This window comes from Silene latifolia, chromosome Y (assembly GCF_048544455.1).
Source record: "Silene latifolia isolate original U9 population chromosome Y, ASM4854445v1, whole genome shotgun sequence".
Taxonomy (NCBI): Eukaryota; Viridiplantae; Streptophyta; class Magnoliopsida; order Caryophyllales; family Caryophyllaceae; genus Silene; species Silene latifolia.
The window spans coordinates 25,829,253-25,835,488 of record NC_133538.1 but is presented as its reverse complement, the minus strand read 5'-3'; the positions used below and the strand labels follow the sequence as shown (position 1 = coordinate 25,835,488).

General features: G+C 40.1%; 1 non-coding gene across 1 annotated transcript; it reads left to right on the top strand.

Annotated features, from left to right (window-relative positions):
• Positions 1 to 4,253: 4,253 nt before the first annotated feature.
• LOC141637110 (small nucleolar RNA R71) lies at positions 4,254 to 4,360 on the top strand. The gene has a single exon (XR_012541672.1). It is a non-coding gene; the product is annotated as a small nucleolar RNA R71 (small nucleolar RNA).
• The last annotated feature ends 1,876 nt before the right edge of the window (positions 4,361 to 6,236 follow it).

Genomic DNA, 6,236 nt, shown 5'->3' with positions numbered 1-6,236 from the left:
GTAGATAATTGGTCCGGTGGACGCTTAGGCGACAAATCTTCGAGGGTAAGGTGAACGATCTAGCTTCACTAGTTAGCCATCCATATTTAGTGTCAAGGGGGTTATGGGCAACCCACTTGAACTTGTGAATCATATTGTGCATATCAATAAGATGGCCACCTTCCTTTGCTTTGTACTTCTTATCCTTATTGAAATTAGAATCAAAGTGCTTAGCTAGGACCATGACTAGGCCGCCATTGACAATAACGGTCGTGCCCTTCTTCCCATTATCAACATTAAGCCATCTATCAACCAATAGCCTCAAAGAATTGTAAGGCTTGGTGTGAATTCTTCCGATATTCAAAGCCGATTCAAGGAGAATAAAATCGAGTCTTGTGAAATGATTGGTGTCTTTCCTAGCAATTATGGTATTTCCCACAACCTTGTGCCATACTCTTATGCCCGGATGATGGACCAAAAGAGCACGACACGCATGAAAATCCTCAAATTTCTTCCCGGAGATTGCCTCCCAAAGAGGTTCGGGGTCATACTTTCCATAACTCTTGAAATAACTTTCCTCATCACTAAGACCCAAGATTTCACCCAATTCCTTAAAGGTAATGCGTCTACTAACATTAGCTAGACGAAACTCGATATTTTCCCTATTCTCAACTTTGGTGACTTTCAAAGAACTTAAAAATTCCAAGACAAGGGAGGGTTATGTCAATTCCTTTGTTTCAAACAATTTCTCCAACCCCATGGCTTTGAAAAAGGCTTTTGTTTGTTCAAGAACACCCAATTTTTCCAAGGCATCTTTACATATGAATTTGGTGGATTGAATAGATTTCATAGCAAACTTGACAAAGGTATTTCTATGGGTATCGGAAATAAAAGTTACCTCCGGATAATGCAAAAGTTGATTAATTACCGGAGTAGAGGATGTTGATGGTCCCATAGAAGGTTGTTGTTGTTGTTGCACTTCCAAGTTTGATGTTGCCACCACCATAGCCAAAGCTTTCTTTGTTTGAAGAGCCTTTTGCCTTTGTGAGAGTGCCTTAGCCTTTGGTGCCTTTGTTGCCTTTGTTGCACCCTTAGTCCTTGCCATTGATGAGCTTAATCAAGAAAAGAATAAAAAATCTTCAATTTGTAGTATGCCCAAATCGATTTTAAGGTGAAAGGCTTTGCCTTTATGAAAACAAAAATCGACTCAAAGGTTGAAGATTTTGTTCTTGGTTTTGATTTTTGTTGAAGAAGGAGTGATTAATTTGTTGTTGGAAGGGTAGTTTGATTTGTTTTTGTTGAATGTTGTTGAGGGTTTTTGTTTTTTATGATGGAGAGGATGAGGGTTTTGATGTTGTGGGTAGTGTTTATGAATGAATGAATGAATGAATGAAGGTGGGAGGGGTTTTAAAGAAGCCGAAAATTTCAAAACTGCAGGGGCAATCCGTGCGGATTAGGCTCAATCCGTGCGGATTCTGCTTCTTCAATCTTTGCAAAAGCTCGCCTAAAGACGGGCGGATTTGGTACAATCCGCTCGGATTTACTGAACACGGGACGGGCGGATTTCTTCAAAGACGGACGGATTTCTTTCCAGAGATTTTTGCTTGTTTTCCTCAGCTGCAAAGACGGGCGTCTTTTCCACAAGACGGACGGATTCTTCAAGACGGGCGGATTCTCTGGAATCCGCTCGGATTCTTCAACAGTCAATAAAATTTCAAATTTCAGCTCAGTTCAGGACGGGCGTCTTTTCTGCAGGACGCTCGGATTGCATAAGACGGGCGGATTCTCTGGAATCCGCTCGGATTCTTCCCCTGTGTACACGGATTCAGTTCCATCCGTGCACAGCGCATTCCCTTTATCATTCTTCCATTCTTTCTTTCAAGGCTTGTGTTCTTCATTGTGGGGGCAATACGAAGGCATGAATAGCCTAGGCAATTGCCATCCCCACACTAAGGTAAAGCACTACACATCAATTGAAGTTGTTAGTCCCTCCCTCACTTCTCTCTTACATGACAATTATTTTGATCAAAGTAAATAAAAATCCAAAAATGACAGAAATGTAATACAAGAATTTAAATGCAAGTTAGGGAGTTAGAAATATTTACAAGTGGTGGTTTAGGGAGGACTCCACCAAACTCTCATTCTTGATGAGATGTCAAGGGGGCATGTTCAAGGTGTTGTTGATGTTGCTCAACACCTTGAAAAAGTAATCAAAACCTTGTTCATTATTACGGTAGAGGTCCTCAATAGACCGTGGCCCTTGTTGTTGATCATGATCGATGGCATGCCTAATGTAGGGATTAAAAATCCCTTCAAACTCGTCGTCCCAAAGACCACAAACTTCATTGAGTTGATCATTGAAAATCTCTTGCTTAGATGGAGACAACTCTCCCAATTTCTTCTCTTGGCCAACGAGGCCATCCTCTTCTTCCTTGGTTGATTTTGATGAGCTTTGCAAGCTCTCCTTGTCACAATTCACTTGCTCTTTGAATGGAGCATCTTCAATTTTCTTCCTCCATTGGAGTTCCGAATTCTTCCTTTCATCTTTTCGGCTATAATGATCAATCATGAAACATGGCTCATGCAAACGAGGAGCTCTCATGGTCTTGTCAAGATTAAAAGTTATGCTTTCATCTCCCACTTCTAGAGTGAGCTCTCCATGTTTCACATCAATCACCGCACCGGCGGTGTGTAGGAAAGGTCTTCCTAGGATGATTGGAATGTTGGAATCTTCCTCCATATCAACAATGACAAAGTCCACCGGGATGAAAAATTTCCCAATTCGCACGGGGACATCTTCCCATATCCCTAATGGTGTCTTCGTCGATCTATCGGCCATTTGAAGTGTGATGTTGGTGCATTTAAGCTCTCCCATTCCCAACCTTTTACTCACCGAGTACGGCATGACACTCACACTAGCCCCTAGATCACATAAGGCTTTGTTGATCGTCGTGTCGCCAATGGTACACGGTATTGAGAAGCTTCCCGGATCCTTTAACTTTGGAGGTGAACTCCCTTGAAGTATTGCACTACTCACCTTAGTGAAGGCGATAGTCTCAAGTTTCCGGATCGACTTCTTCTTTGTGAGGATATCTTTCATGTACTTTGCATAGGCCGGAATGTGGTTGATTAATTCCGTGAAAGGAATTGAGACTTCTGAATTCTTCACAATTTCCATGAACTTTCCAAGTTGATCATCAAATTTGCGCTTGGCTTGACGACTTGGAAAAGGAAGTCTAATCACAATGGGCTCCTTCTCTTTGGCCTTGTCTTCATTTTTCTTTGAACTTTCTTCTTTTGATGATTCTCCATCTTTGGAGTTTTGCACAATTTCTTCCTTTTCACTAGCTTCCACAACTTCATCCTCAACTTGCTTCTTCGGTGCTTCATACCTTGTACCACTTCTCAAGTGAATGACACTAACCGTTTCATGTCTAGGGGGATTACTTTGAGGTGGTAATTGCCCCTTTTGTCTTTGTGAGCTTGAAGATGCTAGTTGAGTCAATTGTGTTTCCAACATCTTGGTGTGAGCTAGAATGTTGTTGATGGTGGTTTCTTTTGCTTGGCTATCTTTTTGCATTTGGGTGAAAAATTCTTGTTGATTCTTTTGCATTTGGAGGACCGCTTTTTGGACATCAAAACCTTGGTCATTTTGGTGATTGTATGGATTTTGATTTTGGTAACCTTGGTTTTGAGTGTAAAAGGGTCTTTGATTTTGGTTTCTCATGGGTGGTGGAGTGTATGTTGTTTGAGGGTTTTGCACATTTTGGCTTTTGTATGAGAGATTTGGATGGAACTTGGTGTTCTCATTGTATAAATTGGAATAAGGGGTACCACTCTTGTAAGCTTGGAAACCATTAACTTGTTCGGTTGTTCCCCTACATTCACTTGGGTCATGACCCAAAGTTCCACAATTCTCACATATCCTACTTGGGATTGATGAGGAGGCCGTCATGGCATTGACATGATGCTTCGATGATTTTGAGTTTTCCTCAAGTCTAGCCATAGCTTGTTCAAACTTCAAGTTGATTGTATCGATATGGGAGCTTAGTTGGGCACCTAATTGAGTAACGGCGTCCACTTCATGCTTTCCTCCTCTAGTAGCCTTGTGAGGCCTACTATATTGTGAGTTATGGACCGCCATTTCCTCAATCTTGTTCCATGTTTGATTGTCATCAACTTCGGTGAACATTCCATTCGATCCCATATTGAGAATGTTCCTAGAATCTTCATATAAACCATTCCAAAATTGTTGCACCAAAAACCATTCGCTAAGTCCATGGTGAGGACATGAGCGACAAATTCCCTTGAACCGCTCCCAAGCTTCATACAAAGACTCTTCATCCCTTTGCTTAAAACCCGTAATTTGAGCTCTTAGCATGTTGGTCTTTTCCGGTGGGTAGAATTTTTTGTAGAAAGCTAGAGCCAACTTCTTCCAAGAATCTATTCCAAGGGTGGCCTTATCAAGGCCCTTCAACCATTGCTTTACGGTGCCGATTAAGGAAAAAGGAAATAAGACCCATCTAATTTGGTCTTGAGTCACGCCCGTTTGAGAGATAGCATCACAATAATCGCAAAAGGTTTCCATATGAAAATGAGGGTCCTCACTAGGCATTCCCCCAAATTGGCTCCTCTCAACTAGTTGGATGAAGGCGGACTTGGCAATAAAATTTCCGGTGAGATGTTGCGGTGTAGGAGTACCATTTGGTAGATTCTCCTCGGTGGGTACGAAGTGTGACGAGAATTTTGGCATTGTAGGTGGATTTTGTGGGGTATTGTGTAATGGGTTTTCTTCTCCTTCTATTGCGAAAGGATTGACAAACTCACTAGTGGGTTGAACAACTTCACTAACACCTCTCAAATTCCTCCTAACAAGTCTCCTATTGTTCGTCAAGGTTCTTTCGATTTCACGGTCAAAAGGTAACAAATCACTTTGTAACCTTCTAGACATGCAAAATATCAAACAACTCAAAAACAATTAGAACAAACCTTGAGGATTTTTACTTCCTCAAGGCGAAGAAAGACACAACTAATAACAAAAAAGGAAATCTAAATCAAACAAACACCGTCCCCGGCAACGGCGCCATTTTTGATCGGTCCGTTTCGTATTCACAAGTAAATAGATGTGGTCGTTGGTCACGGTCGAATCAAAACACAATTTATAGCTTAACAAGCAACTCTACAATTAGTAAAGAGGCAAGTAAAGGTCGGATCCCAAGGGACGGGAGTTGAAATGAGATTTCTATTGTAACTAGTGGTGTCTAAGGGGTGTCACAAATTGGGTTGATGTAGAAGGTTACTAAACTAGAATAACAATGAAAATAAACAAGCAAGATGAATTAAAGGGGTGTAAACAATTGATTAAAGGCACTAGGGTGTCATAGGGTCATAGGGGAATCATGGGATATGATCATACAAACATGTTCTCAAATTATAAGCAAGCAATTATTGTTGTGATGGATTGAGTTGGGTTATGTCTTACAATCCTAGGAAAGTTTGGGTCCCGGAGCCGAATCGATTAGATTGTACAACACCTACAAGTCGACTTAATCTTCCTTACTCAACAACATGCATGGTCTAATGAGACTCGAGTTGGGTTATGTCTTACAAGTCTCATTGAAAAGATAGGAGATGATAGTAAATGCAAGGATTCATAGGCTTAGCATTTCATCAAATATAACATGTGCATTAGTTGAGATCAAAACAAGCAAGCAAATAAGATATGAAAGCATATTAATTTAAGCATGAATCATTCCCCATGTTGGTTTCCCCTAATCACCCATTAACCCTAGCTAAGAGACTACTCACTCATTATCATGTTGATCATGCTAGCAAGGTTGTCAATCATACCAACAATATGAAACATGATGAATAAATGAAAGTAATTAACAATAATTAAAAAGGGATTAAGAGATTATACCTACTAATGATTCCAATAATAAAGCAAGAATAATAGAAGTACTTGAATCCTAGATTGAGAGGTTATCAATCTCCCAATAATAACCCAAATAATCTTCAATTACCCAAAATAAAGGATGAACAAAAGAGAGATTAAAGACTTAAAACTTGGATTAAAACTTGATTAATACTTGATTGCAATATTGAAGAGAGATTTGATTGATATTAACTACACTAATTATTGATAAGAAGAACATGCTCCTCTAATTAGACTAATGGGGTATTTATAGTGAAAATTAGGGAGGATGCATTAGGGTTAACTTAGGGCTAAACTAGTAATTACACTTTTTAAGTTGAGC